At 43.8% G+C, this 20851-nt stretch overlaps 1 pseudogene; it reads left to right on the plus strand.

Annotated features, from left to right (window-relative positions):
* The first annotated feature begins 17363 nt into the window (after positions 1-17363).
* Positions 17364-18206, plus strand: LOC123395587 (annotated as a pseudogene).
* Positions 18207-20851: the final 2645 nt, after the last annotated feature.

Raw genomic sequence — 20851 nt, forward strand, 5'->3', positions numbered from 1 at the left:
ATAGCTCAAAATTTGCACCTAAGGCACATGAAGGTTTTATGATCGGTTATGGAAAGGACTCGCACACTTACAGAGTCTTCAACAACTATCACAACAAAGTTGTTGAGACTGTAGATGTGCGGTTCGATGAAACTAATGGCTCGCAAAGAGAGCAATTGCCTTCTGATCCAGATAAGCTGTCACCTGAGGAAGCAATAAAACTTAAGCCTACTGAAGACATTGTCCCCACTGAGGAAATTGGTGAAGAAACGATCCCCACCGCTGATAAAAACCAAGAAGATGCTCCTAAGGAAATTGCACCAGCACCACTTCCTCAGCCCAGACAAAATCCTCAACCAGCTCATCCAAGGATTACAAACGAAGTAGAACTTGACAAAATCCTCAACGACATCAACGCGCCAGGTCCTCTCACTCGCTCAAAAGCTTCACACTTAGTTAACTTTTGTGGGCACTTTTCCTTTGTATCCATCACAGAACCCTCAAAAGTTGGTGAGGCTTTTTTGGAACCGGAGTGGATCCAAGCTATGCAAGACGAACTTCTTCAATTCAAGCTGAATGACATATGGGAGCTCGTCAAACGACCAGATCCTCGCAAGCACAACATCATCGGCACTAAGTGGATCTTTCGAAATAAGCAAGATGAGGACGGTCAAGTGGTGAGGAACAAGGCACGACTTGTAGCCCAAGGCTACACCCAGGTTGAGGAATAGATTTCGATGAAACTTTTGCACCTGTTGCTAGACTTGAAGCTATTCGAATATTACTTTCTTATGCTAATCATCATAACATCACCTTATATCAAATGGATGTGAAAAGTGCATTCCTCAATGGTAAGCTTGAGGAAGAAGTATATGTTGCTCAGCCTCCAGGTTTTGAGGATCCAAAGAATCCAGACAAAGTCTTCAGACTCAAAAAGGCTCTGTATGGCCTCAAGCAAGCCCCTCGGGCATGGTATGATGCATTGAAGGAATTCCTCATGAAGAAAGGCTTCAAACCTGGTTCACTCGATCCAACTCTTTTCACAAAATCCTATGATAATGAGTTGTTTGTATGTCAAATGTATGTCGATGATATCATTTTTGGTTGTACTGACAAAAGATACAGTGATGAATTTGCCTACATGATGAGTGAAGAATATCAGATGTCCATGATGGGGGAGCAGAAATTCTTCTTAGGTCTTCAAATTCGTCAACAAAGCAATGGAATCTTCAGGAGAAATACCTCAAGGATGTTCTGAGGAAATTCGACATGCACGAATGCAAAGGTGCCAAGACTCCAATGCCTACCAACGGCCACCTCGGCACTGATGAAAATGGTAAAGATTTCGATCAGCAGGCATATCGTTCTATGATTGGCTCTTTATTGTATCTATGTGCATCTAGGCCAGATATAATGCTTAGTGTTTGCATGTGTGCACGTTTTCAAGCAAAACCGAAGGAATCACACCATAAGGCTGTGAAACATATTCTTCGATACTTAGCTCACACACCAACACTAGGATTATGGTATCCCAAGGGCTCCAATCTTCATCTGGTAGGGTATTCTGATTCAGACTATGCTGGTGACCGTGTGGATCACAAGTCAACTTCAGGCACATGCCATTTCCTCGGAAGATCACTAGTTTGCTGGTCCTCAAAGAAGCAGAACTGCGTATCACTCTCCACTGCCGAAGCTGAGTACATTGCTGCTGGTTCTTGCTGTGCTCAATTGCTATGGATGAAGCAAACCCTCAAAGACTACGGCATCAACATGAAGAATGCGCCTCTCTACTGTGACAATGAGAGTTCTATCAAGATTGCATACAACCCAGTACAGCACTTGAAGACCAAGCACATCCAGATTCGTCATCATTTTCTTCGGGACCATGTCCTCAAGGGCAATATCATCATCGACCATGTGAAGACTGATGATCAACTGGCAGATATCTTCACTAAGCCGTTGGATGAGAAAAGGTTTTGCAAGTTGCGGTGTGAGCTAAATATCTTAGAATCTTCAAATGTTTTGTAAAAACATGCACACATCCTAACACCTATGCAAAGTTGATGACTTAGATGTGCAACACATGATGAATCGATTTTCTTCAACTGATGAAGAATGTCACTCTGAATGTGAAGAAATTAACGAAGAATTGATTCTCAGGGCCCTAGGACAATTGTACGCGGCGTCTGTAATCAACATTCTTATATGGTGGGTAACACCACCGCCCAATGTGAAATTCCTCAAGTTGATTTTCTTCAAATGATCAATTTTCTCACAATGCGTTTTTCTTCAAAAACAGTTGTTCTTCATTGTGATGATTTATTACAAAATCTTCAAAAACACTTGATGACTTTCATTTGACTAGATAGACTGTGATTTCTAGTCCTCAACAGCATTCACTTATTGCTATTTCTTCAAGTTGATGTTTCTGCTAAGTGAATGTGATCGGACCCTACTTTCCCTCTATGCTATACTTGTCCAGTCTATTCAATTCTTCATATGCGCTCTACTTGAAACTTTGTTCAAAATCCTCACTGCATCCTTGTCAGCTGATGATTTTGTAACGAAAATCCTCAAATCTTCAAAAATTGTTTCTTTAAAGACACAGTAACTGAAACCCCACTTCCCACGATCGGATAATCACGATCTCCACTATCTCCACCGCATCGTACGGGAGCTACACGTGTCCTGCGGAGACGTAGAGGCAGGGGCTATTTGGTCCGACATTTTCGCGCCAACAGTAACTTTTGGCTATAAATATGTCCTTATCCCCCTCGTCATCCTCTTCTTCGCCTCATCGCTCTCCTGCCACAGCACACTCCACCGAACCCTAGCGCCACCGCTGGTAGTCTCGTCGCCGGTGAGGAAGAGCTTCACTGCCTCGACTTCTTCGTCGCCAGAACCACGCCGGAGTCGGACCATCTTCGTCCGCCGGCGCCGTAGACGTCCTCTGTCGCCGAGTTAGGGTGCATTGGACACTCGAACGAAGAGCCTTTCCACACACAACTTTCTGTGTTCTTCATGCGCACCTTCTACGGTAAATATATCCCATTTTTACAGCAAGTTAGATCTAAAATTTTACATCCTCTATGTGAAATATGTTTCTCCTCAAGATACGATGCGCACTTGATTCCTCAAACACTACCTATCTCCACAATCATTGCTGAACTATGCTAAGCATCTAAGATTATCACGAGATTCCTCAATTGTGCGAATTTTCGGATCTGTACAACTCTGGAACCCAAGAACAGTATGCTTAGGAAAATTCCTCAATCACTGGTTATATTCCTCAAACTGTCAAACTTTTCCATTTTCTTCAAATCTGAGAACGCATATGACCTCTCCAAATTCCTCGCAACCATACTCTGTTCACAGGTACACACATGTCAGCTGATGAATCTCTCGGTTCTCATCACATTAACTCATTTGCAGCGTTTCTGGAAGAAACTCTTCAAGGCTCATCAGAATCCTCAAGAGTTCAAAATCATCAGCAAAATCCTCAACTGAGGAAAATAGAGGAAGACATAAAACAGAAGGGAGGAAAGAAACTTGAGCAAAACACAGCTGCTGATATCCCTGAGGACATTTACTTGGACTATTGTACGCCTGATGAAAATGAGACAATGGCCAAGAGAAAGATACGGCTGCAGAAGATTGAACGCCGATGGGCGAAGGAATGGAAGGAGTACAGGTTTGTGACTCCCAAATATGCGAAGAAATTCGCTTTGAAGCCTCCTGGCAGAAGGGCCCCACTTGAGGATCATCAAGTAGCACATCCCTCAAGCCTCAAGACCATTGATGACTATCCAGATGAAAAGGAAAAGCAGCTGGCCAAGCTCAAGAGGCAGGCAGAAGCTGCAGTGAGGAAATTTAATGAATCCTCAGCTGCTGCCTCCGGTGTTGCTAATTCCTCAGCTACAGAAACCTCAGGCTCAGAAATTCCTCAAATGCAGTCTGTGCCGTCAAAGCCAAGGGCTCCAAATCCTCACGAGAAGTCTGCTCAGGCTTCTGTCACAAAACCCTCAGCACCAAAACCCTCATTACCAAAACCTTCAACACCAAAACCATCAGCGCCAAAACCCTCAGTACCAATCTCCTCAGCATCAAAAACCTTAGCTCCACCTCCAAAGCCTCAAGAGAAACTAGTACAGAAGCAAGTCGTGAAGCCTACGACCGCCAGCTCCAGCTCCTCACTCCCAGCTGCAACTAGCTCGGAGACAAAGTCTTCAACACCTCCTGTGAAGACTTTGGCAACTGCTGAACGTGCACCTCTGCCCAGCCCCAGCAAAATCATCGCAGTCCCGTCTGCATCAGAGGGAAGTGGTGAATATGATGATGAAACCCTGCAAGCCATCATCAGAAACAAGCAAGAAAGAGTAGCTCAAGCATCAAGCAGTGCTATTCCTCTGGCCATGGACCCCAAGGTCCTCCTTGACTACATCAATATCTCGTATGAGGACCCAAACACTCTTATTGATGATTTGAAACTTCCCCCTGGCATCAGCCACATGGTGGCCACTTTCATAAATGAAGCCAAGTGGAAAGAACAGCAGGCCAGGCAGGCAAAGGTTGCAAAGATCAAAAAGGAGAAATTCCTCAGGCAGAATCTCCTCAAACTGACTCCTGATGCACTGGTGACAACACAGGCAGAGCTGCAGAAATTGACAGACAAGTACGCCAAGCTGTCAGATCACAAAAGCATCAAGACCAATTTCATCAAGCTGTCCACTAGTGTTGTTGATGACTACAACAAGAGAACCGCACCCCCAGCACCAACTCCTCAGCCCTTGGTTGAGGAGCCAGTAGATGCAACTCCTCAAGTTGAGGAAGTACACCAAGAGCGTCGTGTTGATGAACTGGCCATTGAAGAAATCATCACAGAAACTCCAACTGATGAAATTGCTGCCGCTGATGAGACTGCTCCTGATCCAGCTGCTTCATCAGAGCAGGCTGATGACTCTGTTCTAGCTGGTTCCTCACTACCAGCTGAAGAAACTGAAGAGAGAACACCTTCACCAAAAGCTTCAAATGTGAAGAAGATAATTCCGTCTGCATCAGACGTGAAGAAAACAAGGGCTGCTGAATAGGAAGCCAAGAAGAGAAAAACCTCCTCAGCAGTAGAAGACACAAAGGCAAAGCGCCTCAAAGAAATTGAAGAAACTGCTCCTCTCGACCCGGTGCCTCTCAATGTCGTCCCTTCCTATGAGATGGTCGTCATTGATGACCCAGCTACGAAGGCAGATGAGGAAATGAAGGATGTCGCCCCTGAGGAACACACTGATGAGGAAATTCAGATTGACGACAGTCCTCAACCTCTTATTCCTTAAACAGAAACTGCTCAAGCATCAGCTGCACCAACTGATGAAACTGCTTCTGCCACAAAGCCAGCTGAGGAAGAACAAGCTGAAAATCCTCATGCTGACGAAATTCAACATTCTGAGAAAACTCCTCAAGATGAGGAACAGGCTGACCCAACTCCTCAAACTGAGAAAGAAGCAAAAATTCCTCGGCCTGAAGCTCAGCCAGAGCAAGCATCATCTCCTCACCATGAAGTACCAGCTGATGAAATTCCTCACTCTGAGGAAAATGCTGAAGAAAATGTACCCGCCCAAGACAATGCATTCATTGTGCTTAACCCAGAGACTGCTATGGTTGTCTCTCCCCCTATTCCTCAGCAAAATCTTCAGCCAGTTCAGCGTCAGCCATGCTCCAAGCGTCCAAAGTTTTAGAAAGAAAATTTCTTTGAAGAACGCATGTACTTCATTGGAGAGAACCCTTATGACAAGCCTCAAATGAGGCATCTGAAGTTTTGGACAAGGACTCAGATGAACTACTATGCATCTGTGCTCTGTAGACACAACAAGATATTCCAGCACATGCATATTCCTCATGTTGAGCTTGAAGCAATACCTTGCCTGGAGCCAGTCCTCAGTGTACTCCACGATGCAGGTTTGCTCCCAATGTGCTCAGACATATCAGACTAGAACAACGAGCTTATTCTTCAGTTCTATGCCACTCTTCACATATCTGGCAACCCTGAACACATCAACACTTGGGTGTTTGACTGGATGTCACAAAACACTCACTACAAGGCTCCTGCTTCTGAACTCCTCAGAGAACTGCCCTTACCAATTCCCTCAGATGGGGCAGTGAAGCTTTATGGTGAGCGTGAGCTGCCAAATGGAATGATGGAAGTCCACATGAAGCCTTTGGCTGCAGGCAAATCTTCAAGAACAACCTTCCTCATCCACGAGCTGAAGTACACACCCCGGTCTGTATACAGAATCCTCTTCAGTGTGCTCGCACCGATCAAAGGCCATGACGATGAAGAAGATGTTGTAGGCCTCATGAAGAATATCCTCTTCAACATCATTCACGGTATTCCTATTAATATCCATGATTTCTTCTTGAGGACTTTGGCCGACAATGCCATGTGCCCCTTTGATCACAAGATATATGCCCCGTGGATCATGAGATTCATCAGGACAAGGACAGGCATCAACTTTCACGCTGATTGTCAAAACCATGTTGGTTATATGCCTCCTATCCGGGTCAACAAGAAGACTTTTGAGCCCATTGAAGGAAAAGGAAAATCAGTGATTGAAGAAGGCAGTAAGCCCCTTGATGGCCATTTCAGAGAGCCAGAAGCTTATTCTTCATGGGACCATACTGAGACTCGTCCAGCAAGCCCAGTTCCTCCTCGCGTGATGAATACCAGAGAGCTCCTCCTCTGTCTTCACCAGAAGGTGGATCGCAACCACAGATGGGTCAAATGCCAGTTTAATGCCATTGTGAAAACCCTCACTGAAACACAGAACTCTGTGAAGATTAACCATCACTATCTGCATGAGGTTTTCGGTCGCACCTGGGCTACACTTGCACATCTGAAGACTCAGACTGAGCTTGAAGAAATGAACATTGAGCGAGACTTTGACTGGTCGTGGCCTCCCAAGAAGAAGTTCAGGCCCATTCCAGTGCCAGACCTTGAAGGCAGCTCCTTTTCTTCATTCCGCACTCCTGAATCTGATGAAGAACAGCTCGACACTGCAACCGGCCCAAGGAAGAAGACTACTCCCAAGAAGCATCATGGCTCTTCCTCAACCGCCAAGAAATGAATTCTTCACGGGCGTTAGTCCTCAGTTTGTCCCTTTTTTGTCACTTGATGACAAAGGGGGAGAAACTTGAGAGTTAGTCTTCAAGCGGGATATTTTTGGGGCTTATGAACTATATTTAAGTTACAAACTCTTGGCTCTTCTGAAGTTTTTATGTAATGAGTTGTAACTTAAGCCCGATGGTACTCTGACGCTTTTGAATGTTTTTTCGCATGCTTATTCTTCAAGTTTTAATGCACGCATGCTGAAATTCGTCAGATACCATTTGTCATCATGCATCTTCATTTTCTTTATATGATATGTTACATATATGCATGATTTACAAGACTCAGGGGGAGATCTCCATGATATAAATCATCAATGTGCATTTGCTATAAAAGCAAAATCCTCAAGGTATGCACATCTTCAGGGGGAGTCTCTCTGAATCTTGGTTTCAAATTCCTCAAATGAGTATTTACACTTCATATTTTTTATCCCTGTTGAAGACTTAACCTAATTGTCATCAACCACCAAAAAGGGGGAGATTGTAAGTGCATCTAGTGCCCCTTAGTGATTTTGCTGGTTTGAAGACTTATAGGTTAAGTATCTAATGTGTTTGTGAGTGTACACAGGATCTATAAGTCATTGAGGAGTTTGAGATATTTGAAGAATATCGACCCCTAAAAATATATGTCTTCAGTTGAAGAAATTGGTCTAAAGCTGAAGAAATGAATCGCGAGGAATCTGTGATGAAATTGATATTCCTCATGAAGATACTGATATTGAGAAATCCGGTGGTTCCTGAAGAAAATCATTCTGAAGAATTTGAAGCATGAAGATTTACACTTTCTGTTTTACTTTCTTCGCATTTGAGTAATAGGAACACCGTACTGTTAAAGGGGGTCGAAATTACACTATGGAATGAATTTCTTCATGATGCTCAACCCAAGCCTAATCCTACCAAAAGCCTCAAGTGAGGAATGTGAGTGACATGAGGACTCTCACAGTTGAGGGTTCCGACCGTTTTGATAACCACGCCAAGTCACTGGTCTTATCCACTCCAACGGTCATATTATTTAAGGGCATTAGTGTCAAATCATGTCGGGATGCTCCTAGGCTATAAATAGCCACCCCCCACAACCACTAGCTGGTTGGCTGCTCCGTTAGAAACTGACACTTGTCATAAGAGCAACCCAAATTCCTCACAGCCTTCGAGAGTAATTCATCAGTGAGGAAATACACCACCCACCGAAACCACAAACCAAACCTAGTGATTGAGCATCACTGAAGAAGTTGTTCCTGTGTGGGACTGAAGCCTTTTACCTTTGAGGACTGTGCATCCTCCAGACGGTTAGGCGTCATGGTCTAGAGCAATCCAGCAGTCAATTGTGGATCGCCGGGTGACCAAGTTTGTGAGGGTTTGGAAGTCTGCCCTGAAGACTTACCACGAGTGTTGGGCGAGGACTGTGTGGCCTTAGCTCAAGGAGAATACGGTAGGGACTGTGTGTCCCGGGACTGGGTGTCCTTTGGTTTCAATACCAAGCCACTCCAAACCAGATGTACAACTGTCACAGCTGTTGGAACTAGGTCATCAACAACTGCCTTCACTGAGAAACGGGTTCTAATTCCTCAACTCTTTACTTTCCTTGTATTGTGTGTTGATGACTTTCACTGTGACTGTTTGAAGAATTTGCTGAAGACTTTCTCTGAATTTCCTCAACCCCAAATTCTTCACGATAGTTAATCATCATCTGTATTCTGTGTGCCTGCTTACTGTACAATCTGTTTTCACATTCTTCACTCTGAAATACTGCTGTTGTGAACGTTTGCATGTCTGATCCTTTACTGTTTCCGCTGTAAGTTAGTCATCAGTGAGCAATTTCCTCAAAAGGAATTTCCTCAGTGATGAAATTCTAAAAATCTCCTATTCACCCCCCCTCTAGTCGATATAACGCACTTTCAGTTAGGGTTAGATTCATGGGGTTAGGGTTGTAGTTGTCATGGGGCTGGATCAATGGGGCTGGATCATGGGGTCCTGCATTTGTGATGGGTAACAAATGGGGGTACATCCCCCACCTGGTCGATCTATGGTTAGGATTCGGTCAATCTAGGAGCTCCTGGAGGTTCTTGTTCATGTTCATGGGATTTATTCCTAGTGGTTCGTTCTATCCCCCTCTGGTAGTCTGCTTCATGGGGTTAGGGTTCATGTTCATGTTGCTTGACTACTATGGCTTGCTTGCTTGCTAACATACATGGTTAATTAGAGTTTCCATCAGCAATACTTGCTTGTATCAGTAGCACTTGGAGAAGAAGCTACTAGGGTTGGTATCAACAGTACTTGCTTGCTTGCTCCTCTTCAATTTTCTTCCTTGCTTGCTTGTTTCTATCAGTAGCACTATGCTTGTTTCTATCAGTAGCACTTCTTTTGCTTGCTTGCTTGTATTAGTAGCACTTATGCACTTTGCTTGCTTGCTTGCTTGTATTAGTAGCACTTATGCACTTTACTTGCTTGCTTGCACACTGCTTGCTTCTTTATTTTCCAAATGTTGGGCAACCAGTTGCTATGAATGCATATGTTTGCCTCCATTAGGGATACAGTTGAGTAATTATTTTGCTTATAGATGATTGCAGGTACATGGATAAAATTGCAAGTTAAAATATAAAAGTAATTGTTGTAAATAGTTAATGCATTGCTTCACTATATAGTTTTCTTCAACTATCAGTTTAGTACATTACTACCTCCTGTTTCACATGTTTTAATACTGATGCATTGCTACACTTGTATGTGCATGCTAGTCCAGGTGCTTCAATTTAGTTGCTTGCTTCAACTGTCAGTTTAGTACTGATGCATTAACTGTATGTGCATTGCTACACGTGTATGTGCATGCCGGTCCAAGTGTTTTACATGTATTAGTACTGATGCATTAACTACATCACTATATTGTTGATCCAACAAGTTTGCTAGCTTCACATGTATTACATGTATGTGCATGCTCGTCTAAATGCTTTCCTTTATTTATATAAGTGCATCATTTTACTTTATCCCTGTTGTATCTGATTGTTGTTTATTCTATTTTGCAAGCACCACCTCAAGATCATCCATGTCAAGGATGACAAGGTCAACCCCGAGGCCAACCAGTGGTATGCAAGTTGCTCCTTGTGGTTATACTGTCAGATTTATAAAATGTGTATTAATATGCTAAGTGAAAAGTAATATGCTAAGTAAAATAACTTGGAGGCTGGTGATGTAAAATACTGTCATATTTTATTATGCAAATGTATTAAAGTAATCTGAATTAGCTGGCTTAGCTGTGCCTGTGTGCTGTTACTCTTCCTTAGCTGAATAAGTAGGATTAAATGAAAATAAAATATCATAAGATATGTTTGGATGTCTGTCCATGCATTCCAACAATTAACCTAATAATTATGTTTACTTTGCCTTGCAAAGATGAGCATCATCTCACCGAGTACGAGAAGGTTAGGGCTAGATATATGATGAGGAACAATCGGATATTCCAGTCCCTTGGCATTGATGCAATAGCGTCAATGATTAGGAAAACAAATGATGTACAAGAAGGTACAACTAATGGGATTCAAGAAGGTAGTGGAGTAATCAGTGATGACCCAGAGTACAATCCTAAGGAGGATGAAGTTGTAGTGCACAAGACTGTTAAGTGCAAACTCTGTCTTGCTTGGAGGGTTCGGGTTCTTGTATGCTCTGTGTTTCCTTGTGCTCACATATTTATCTTGTGATCTAAAAAATTTATGTGCTATTTATACAAGGCACTGAAGACGGCCAGCAAGAAGAGGAAGAGCTCAGAAGCATCTGCTGCAATGCCTCCAGGAAGGGCGATGGCCCCACCTCCAGGACAAACAAAGAGGATCCTGGAACCTGATGAACCTGATAGAGTCACAAGGCAGAAAGCAACTATGGCGGCTGCGACGGACCATCAGGAAAGTCCGTTGGGCATGGACTTTGAGAGCTCGGTGGAAATGCGTGATGAGTTTTTGTGAAGCTGTGCACCTGTGAAGTTGTCAATTATTTAAGTGATTGGTCATTTTGGTGATGAAACAATGTCTTGCTCTATTTGAACATGTGAACCTGATGAAGTATTTTGTGAAGTTGTCAATTATTTAAGTTTTGTTTGGACCATTTTGTTTGGGCACTAAAGTTAGTTTGGACAGCAAAAAGGCTGAGGCCCAAACAAGAAATAGACTAAGAAGGTTGGGCCTAAAAAAAGAGTAGGCCAAGGCCCAAATTAGAATTTGTCTAAAAAGGCTTGGGCCTAAAAAAGAGTAGGCCAAGGCCCAAACAAGAACTAGACTAAAAAGAGTAGGCCAAGGCCCAAACAAGAACTGGACTAAAAAGAGTAGGCCAAGGCCCAAAAGAAAAGTGGACTAATAAAATACCTGCTCAGTAAAAGATTCTATCCCAGAAAATAAGAGGCCAAATTATTGGGCCCGACCCATGTAGACGACCGGAATGGACCGGGCTGAATCATATTTACGACCTTTTCATTTGGTTATAATTCTGCCACGGTGCCTCTGACGTGGTGCGGGCATATTGCTAGTGACCAACCCATTTGGTTGTTAAACCTACGACCTTCTGTTTGGTCATAAAATCCTACGACCAATCCATAAAAAAGGTTGTTATAATTCATTAAAGACCCTCAGCTTTAGACCTTTTGTTTTTGGTCATAAAAAGGTCACAAATGGAAATCAATGACCATTCAGTGACCAATATTGAAGGTCGTTAGTTGACATATTTCTTGTAGTGCAAGAGGAAGTAGTAGAAGTTGTCATGATAAAAAAATGACGCCAAGAAGTTTATGCACCGTTTCATAAGCCTTGCTTGGACGTAGAATATATGCATGGCTCTGTTGAGTAGAAACCTTGATGAGTTGTTTTGATGATTCAATAGGATGTCGACTTGTCGAGGGTTTGCGTTAATCTAGAATAATATGTCTTCCATTTTACTTACTATGTATTTATCCTATGGTAACTGAAGCTCCATTTGCAGTTTTTTTCTCTCTTGGAAGAATTTTTTGTTGCGTTGTCCATGGCAAGCGGGACATTGGCAATGGGCCTGCTGCGTACAACAAAGAGGATGTTGATCGCTGACCATGAGATACATTATGTTGACGAAATTTCCCACTACCTGTGTCCATTTCAGATGTTTTCATGTTTGCCACATGCCCTGAGCTTAGAGTTGCAAAAACTTGTTGAATTATTCAGCACACTACCTAAAACTTCAAAGGTAATGAGGGCCATTTGATAGCATTAATTTGTGACCACAAAAATCATTTGATGAAAGAATTGGTAAATAATTTGTAACCATATAGAACTAGTCACAGCTCTAGGGCATTATATGATCCATTCTATTGCACTGATATGTAGGACGAGACCTGTAGATAAATCTAATCATCACCGAAACTTAGTGCACATCAAGTAACGGTTCCATTGTAAGTTCTATAAGGCACATCATAATCATCGGATTGTTGCACTTAAACTTAATGGACATTAGGTAACAATTCCATTGTATCGGTGACTATTGTTTTTTTATGTGTTGTTCTGTTATGGTTTGTTTTTATTTCTACAGTCACTTACACGAGAGAGAGAGAGAGAGAGAGAGAGGGAGAGAGAGAGAGAGTAAATTTGATTCACCTTGATTCACTTGATTCACCTTCAGTTACGAGTAAATTTGATTCACCTTCAGTTATGAGTACATTTGCGACACCACCACCTACTGGTAATTCTGGTATGTCGCATGTGCTTGATGATGCTACTTCTGCTATCCATGATGCTTTGCTTGATAATGATATGCCACTGGGTGAATTTCTTGATGCACAAATTGCTAGAGTTACTATTGAATCTGATGATACTTCTGAAACTGATGAAATTATTGAAGTTGAACCTGTTGTGACACGTGTTAGACCTAGCTCTCCTAGATATGAATTGCCTAATATACCTAAGGGTTATGTTATGGAGGGAGAGGTAGCTGAAGACTTTCTTGCTTGTAAGGATAGCTATGATCTTGAGAATTTATTACACAAGTGGAAAGAAAAATCTCTGAATGCTAGAATGAAATATGATCCTAAGTTTGCTACTTCACCCATCTTTGTTACTGATAAGGATTATGAATTCTCTCTCGATCCTGAGTTAATCACTTTGGTTGAATCTGATCCTTTTCATGGTTATGAATCTGAAAGGTTGTAGCACATCTTACTAAACCGAATGATATAGCCACCCTATTTTAGAAATGTCGCATAGAATTTTTGTTGAGTTGAAAGAGAGAATGAAGAAATAAAATGTCTGTTTCAACAATTTCCATTTTTCATTTTTGCGGTTATCTTTTCCTGTTGGTAGCACTAAACTCGGTTTCTAGTATTTGCAAACCGAATTACCATTTGTTAATTCAGTTATAAGCCCTGTCTACCCGGTTAACAAAAAAATCAAAGTACTAACAGAGTAACACCAGCTGTTGGGTAACGTAGCATAAATTCAAAATTTTCCTACGCATATTCAGATCTTCCTATGGAAAGACCAGCAACGAGAGAGGGGGTGAGTGCATCTTCATACCTTTGAAGATCACTAAGCAGAAGCGTTGCTAGAACGCGGTTGATGGAGTCGTACTCGCGGCAATTCAGATCGCGGTGTGATTCCGATCTAGAGCCGAACCACGGCACCTCCGCGTTCAACACATGTGCAGTTCGGTGACGTCTCGCGCACCTTGATCCAGCAAGGAGGAGGGAGAGGTTGGGGAAGATCCTCGGTAGCACGACGGCGTGGTGTCGATGGAGAGACGAGGTCTCCCGGCAGGGCTTCACCAAGCACCGGCAAAGAGGAGGAGAAAGAAGAGCAGGGCTGCGCCGAGGGAGAGGGAAAACTGTGTCTCCAAAAGCCCAAAAGTGCCTACTATATATAGGAGGAGGGGAAGGGGGTGCCACCCCTAGGGTTCCCACCCTAGGTGGTGCGTCAGCCCCCCAGATGGGAGGTGCGGCGGCCAGGGCAAGGGGGAGGGGTGGCGCACCCCTAGGTGGGCCTTAGGCCCACCAGTGCCTAGGGTTCCCCCCCCCCTCTCCAATTCATGCGCCTTGGGCTGAGTGTGGGGGGCGCACCAGCCCACCTAGGGGCTGGTTCCCTCCCGCACTTGGCCCATCTAGCCTCCCGGGGTCGTTGCCCCCTTCCGGTGGTCCCGGTACGTTACCGGTGACGCCCGAAAACACTTCCAGTGTCCGAAACCATCCGTCCTATATATCAATCTTTACCTTCGGACCATTCCGGAGATCCTTGTGACGTCATGGATCTCATTCGGGACTCCGAACAACTTTCGATAACCTCGTATAACAATTCCCTATAACCCTAGCGTCATTGAACCTTAAGTGTGTAGACCCTACGGGTTCGGGAGACAAGTAGAAATGACCGAGACACCTCTCCGGCCAATAACCATCAGCGGGGTCTGGATACCCATGGTGGCTCCCACTTGCTCCACGATAATCTCATCGGATGAACCACGATGTCAAGGATTCAATCAATCCCGTATACAATTCCCTTTGTTTGTCGGTATAGAACTTGCCCGAGATTCGATCGTTGGTATACCTATACCTTGTTCAATCTCGTTACTGGTAAGTCTCTTTACTTGTTCCTTAGCACGTCATCGTGTGACTAACTCCTTTAGTCACATTGAGCTCATGATGATGTTCTACCGAGTGGGCCCAGAGATACCTCTCGGTCACACGGAGTGACAAATCCCGATCTCGATTCATACCAACCCAACAGACACTTTCAGAGGTACCCGTAGTGCACCTTTATAGTCACCCAGTTACGTTGTGACGTTTGATACACCCAAAGCACTCCTATGGTATCCGGGAGTTGCACAATCTCACGATCGAAGGAAAAGACACTTGACATTAGAAAAGCTTTAGCATACGAACAATACGATCTAGTGCTACGCTTAGGATTGGGTCTTGTCCATCACATCATTCTCCCAATGATGTGATCCCGCTATCAATGATATCTAATGCCCATGACTAGGAAACCATGATCATCTATTGACTAACGAGATAGCCAACTAGAGGCTTGCTAGGGACACATTGTGATCTATTTATTCACACATGTATTACTGTTTCCTGTTAATACAATTATAGCATGAACAATAGACGATTATCATGAACAAGGAAATATGATAATAAGCATTTTATTATTGCCTCTAGGGCATATTTCCAACACCAGCATAATGTAACGGCCTATTGATTTGATAAAGGCACCGGTTCGGATGCCAATATCGAGAAAAGACCAAGGAGGGCAGAAAATCGAACATCACCGTCCACAAAACCCTTTATGTTCTACTCGAGATAACATGTACGCATGAACCTAGCTCATGATGCCACTATTGGGGAACGTCGCATGGGAAACAAAAAAATTCCTACGCGCACGAAGACCTATCATGGTGATTTCCATCTACGAGAGGAGATTTGGATCTACGTACCCTTGTCGATCGCACAGCAGAAAGCGTTGAGAAACGCGGTTGATGTAGTGGAACCTCCTCACGTCCCTCGATCCGCCCCACAAACCGTCCCACGAACCGTCCCACGATCCGCTCCGATCTAGTGCCGAACGGACGGCACCTCCGCATTCAGCACACGTACAGCTCGACGATGATCTCGGCCTTCTTGATCCAGCAAGCAAGACGGAGAAGTAGATGAGTTCTCCGGCAGCGTGACGGTGCTCCGGTGGTGGTTAAGGATCTACTCGTGCAGGGCTCCGCCCGAGCTCCGCAGAAATATGATCTAGAGGAAAAACCATGGTGTTTGTGGTCAGGCTGCCGTGGCAAAACTTGTCTCAAATCAGCCCTAAAACTCCACTATATATAGGAGGAGGGGAGGGGAGGCTTGCCTTGAGGGCCAAGGCCCCCTTGGTGCGCCGGCTAGGGATAAGAGGAGTCCTCCTCCAATCCTAGTCCAACTAGGATTGGAAGGTGGAGTCCTTCTCCTCCTTCCCATCTCCTTTTTTTCTTTTCTCTTTGATTTCTTATCCTTGGCGCATAGGGCCCTCTTGGGCTGTCCCACCAGCCCACCAAGGGCTGGTGCGCCACCCCTAGGGCCTATGGGCTTCCCCGGGTGGGCTGGCCCCCTCCCGGTGAACATCTATAACCCATTCGTCACTCCTGGTACATTCCCGGTAATGCCCGAATACCTTCCGGTAATCAAATGAGACAAACCTATATATCAATCTTCATCTCCGGACCATTCCGGAAACCCTCGTGGCATCCGTGATCTCATCCGGGACTCCGAACAACATTCGGTAACCACGCATATAACTCAACTATACTAAAACATCGCCGAACCTTAAGTGTGCAGACCCTGCGGGTTCGAGAACTATGTAGACATGCCCCGAGGTACTCCTCAGTCAATATCCAATAGCGGGACCTGGATGCCCATATTGAATCCTACATATTCTCCGAAGATATTATCGGTTGAACCTCAGTGTCAAGGATTCATATAATCCTATATGTCATTCCCTTTGTCCTTCGGTATGTTACTTGCCCGAGATTTAATCGTCGGTATCCGCATACCTATTTCAATCTCGTTAGCGGCAAGTCTCTTTACTCGTTCTGTAATACAAGATCACGTGACTTACACTTAGTCACATTGCTTGCAAGTCTTGTGTGTGATGTTGTATTACCGAGTGGGCTCCGAGATACCTCTCCGTCACACGGAGTGACAAATCTCAGTCTTGATCCATACTAACTCAACGGACACCTTCGGAGATACCTGTAGAGCACCTTTATAGTCACCCAGTTACGTTGTGACGTTTGATACACACAAGGCATTACTCCAGTGCCAATGAGTTATATGATCTCATGGTCATAGGAACAAATACTTCACACGCAGAAAACAATAGCAATAAAACGACAGAGTCAATATGCTACGTTCATAGTTTGGATCTTGTCCATCACATGATTCTTCTAATTATGTGATCCCGTTATCAAGTGACAACACTTGCTATGGTCAGGAAACCTTGACCATCTTTGATCAACGAACTAGTCAACTAGAGGCTCACTAGGGATAGTGTGTTGTCTATGTATCCACACATGTATTTGAGTTTCCAATCAATACAATTTTAGCATGGATAATAAACGATTATTACGAACAAGGAAATATAATAATAACTAATTTATTATTGCCTCTAGGGCATATTTCCAACAAAAGGCACATCACAAATTTTCATTTGCAAGCACCACACAATCGGCTAGTACTAGCACACATTGTAGCCTCAGTCAAGTAGCTAGCCATGAACTCAAAGCTTTTCATCTCCTCCCATCAAACATGGCATGGGTTCCACTTCCATGAGAGTGCAACCAAGAGAGTAGCACCACCAAGACCAAGAGTTCACCTTATTAAGAACATGTGCCATCCAAAAGAAAACATCCATGAGTTCATATCCACACTCCCCTAGAGAAAAGGGTGGTCGCAACCACTCATCCAGTACAAGAATTTCTGGTTCAAAGGTCCGCCGTTGGAGCAGATCCTACGGGACGAGGACGCCTTCGAACCCCGTGCCGACGACATTATCCTGGCCACGCAGCCCAAGTGTGGCACGACTTGGCTCAAGGCCCTTGCCTTCACCATCGTCAACCGCTTTCGCTACAGCTTCGACGACCACCCCCTCCTCACTAGCCACCCTCAGCGCATTGTGCCATTCATCGAGATCCCTGGTGTTGGCGGCGGCGACGGGGATCATCATGCACACATCGACACGCTTTCTTCCCCGAGGCTTCTCGCCACACACATACCGATGTCGCTGCTCCCACTGGACAAGAGTTGTCGGGTCGTGTACGTGTGTCGGGATCCCAAGGATGCCCTGGTCTCAAGGTTGCACTTCGAGAACAAAATCACCCAAGGTTCCGATGTGTCGATGGATAGTTCCTTCAGCATGTTCTGCAAGGGCTTCTCGTCTTACGGCCCCTTCTGGGACCATTGCCACGAGTACTGGAAGGAGAGTTTGGCCAGGCCTCACAATGTTCTGTTTTTGAAGTACGAAGAGATCAGGTCGGATCTGGTGCAAGTCGTGCGGAGGCTAGCGAAATTCCACGGTGTCCCGCTCTCTCTGGTACAGGTTAGAAGGCACAGTTAAATTTACGTGCGTTTTCATAAGAGACAAGATTTAAGATACGTGGCATTTACTACTAGCTAATTACTACTCCCTCCATTCCTAAATATAAGTCTTTGTAGAGATTTCACTAGTGAACTACATACGGATGTATATAGACATACTTTAGAGTATAGATTCAATCATTTTGCTTCGTATGTAGATCCTTAGTGAAATCGCTTAAAAGACTTATATTTAGGAACGGAGGGAGTAGTAGATTACTTCTAGGTGCATGCATAGTGTGAATTGCTCTCCATAGCTACATGCATGAGGACAGACGGCTCATTTACTTGTGAAGGGGTTGATTGCGCATTAAATTCTTATCTAATTAGGCGTTTTGGTATTAGTACGTTGCTAGTTTTTAGCCATTAGCAAAAGGAAACTGAGCCAATTGCAAATCACCTTGGTCCGAGTGATTTTGGATGTATGCCTTCTCAACTGTAATGGAGGGAGTATAGACAAGAGTGAAAGGCAATTAATATTATGAATTTTAATTAATGATAATGAATAGTGCCTCCTTTTGGTAGAGACTACTAATGACTGCATATATATATATACCTCACTGATGTACAAACAAGGAATATACTTAGGTAATAGGAGTATAATGTTACTAAATCATGGGCATCAAAGAAGGAAACATACGATACAAGAGAAACGGAATCTTGACATCTCCTCTATCCTCTACTATTTTGCTAGTAATATTTTCTATATATGACCAAAGTGCGTAGCTGGTCAAATTAATATATCCTTGGTATACGAGCCCTCTAAGGAGATATACTCTAAATTCTGAAATTGGGAAGAGTTCAAAGCGTTCTCATCTTATTTCCGATCCTCTCCTATAAAAATACCACCTATCATAAGAATCCAAAATCACTCGCCCCATAGATCACGTATATTGCCACATATCGTCCACTCAGCTACTGATCATCCAAGACGAGGAAGAATCTACTACTAACCACATACAAGATGGGCAAGAAACTGTTGTTCATGGCCATCCTTCTCATCGCTTCCCGTAAGTGTTCGATAAGAGCCAACTGGTGAATCTTGGATGAATTTAATTATTTTTTTCAACCTCGTTCCATACATATGTGCAGTGGAGGCGGCGACGACGGCGGTGCTGGTGTGCGACGTGCTGAGGGCGGAGTGCATGGTCAAGTGCTGGCAGGGGAGCGGCAAGTGCATGCGTTGTTGCCAGGCCCTCGGCTACGTCCATGGCCGGTGCAACCTCGTTCGCGGTGAGGTTTGCTACTGCTGCAACGACGACGGTGCACCTCCCTCCCCGCCATCACAAGAGCGGCACGGCCGGCTGCCATAGATCCTCCTCCGCCATCTCATCCTCACTTCCTTTATGTATGATGGATGGAGCGAGCTGACTCGTGGACGTTGTCTTGTCCGTGGTCAAGTTCTCAACAAATGTATCCGATCTGTCCATTAACATTATGAAAAGTTGGAATTGTGTGTCATCATCTTTTGACTTATCTTTTTAGAAATGTCGCATAGAATTTTTGTTGAGTTGAAAGAGAGAACGAAAAAATAAAACGTCTGTTTCGAGAATTCCCATTTTCAGTTTTGCGGCTAACTTTTCCTGTTGGTAGCACTAAACTCGGTTTCTAGTATTTGCAAACCGAATTATCATTCGTTAATTCAGTTATAAGCCCTGTCTACCCGGCTAACAAAAAAAGTACTAACACCAGCATAATGTAACGGCCTATTGATTTGATAAAGGCCCTAGTCCGGAAGGCCATATGTTGTCCTCTGTGAATTATCTATGTCCGAAGTCATTAATTAAGGTGTACATCTTTTAAAGATCATTCTCATATTTTTATGTTGCGACAAATGACGTACTGCATTCGTGTCATTTATCGCAATCTGTAAGTTTTTTTAATCTGTTTATTCAAAAGGTTCTACTTTTAAACTGTCCGTCCAAATCTCAAATCATTTTCAATGTTGGATTCTTCGTGCCGAGATTTTTAAAACTAGATTCCATGTTGATAGTTTTTTATAAACATATTTTTTATGAAAAAATGGACAAAAAAATCGTCCCTCTCGCGAAAAAATGCCTTAATTTTTGTTTCCGAGAGACACGCTCGCGGAAGCAAAACCGTGCCTCTCGAGAAAGAAAAAAAACATGTTTTTTCTTTCTTTTCCGAAAGGCACGGTTGTGCCTTTCGCGGAAGGAAAAAAACATATTTTTTTTCATTTCCGAGAGGCACCGCAGTGCTCTTGCGGAAGCAAAACCATGACTCTCGCAGAAGGGGAAAAGGCAAAAAACAAATCGTTTCCAAAAGGCAGAGTCTATCAAGAAAACAAAATCATGCCTCTCGCAAAAGAAAAAATGCATATTTTTCGTTTTTTGAAAGGCGCGGTCGTGCCTCTCGCGGTGTAAAGCAACTGTTCCTATACCCACCTATAAACCATGCTGCGTTGATCCGTCCTTATTAAGACCAGGAGTAAAGCAACCGTTCCGATAACCACTAATATCAGCCTATATGCGTTGCAGTTTACCTCCTTCTACAAGAGCAGCGATATGGAGAGAATCTTGCTTAACTAAACCTCCTGCTTCGGGTAGAATTTCCAGGCGTTACACGGATTATCATGGGCTCAGCTAACGCGTGAAACACTCCGCCTGG

This window comes from Hordeum vulgare, chromosome 1H (assembly GCF_904849725.1).
Source record: "Hordeum vulgare subsp. vulgare chromosome 1H, MorexV3_pseudomolecules_assembly, whole genome shotgun sequence".
NCBI classification, from domain to species: domain Eukaryota; kingdom Viridiplantae; phylum Streptophyta; class Magnoliopsida; order Poales; family Poaceae; genus Hordeum; species Hordeum vulgare.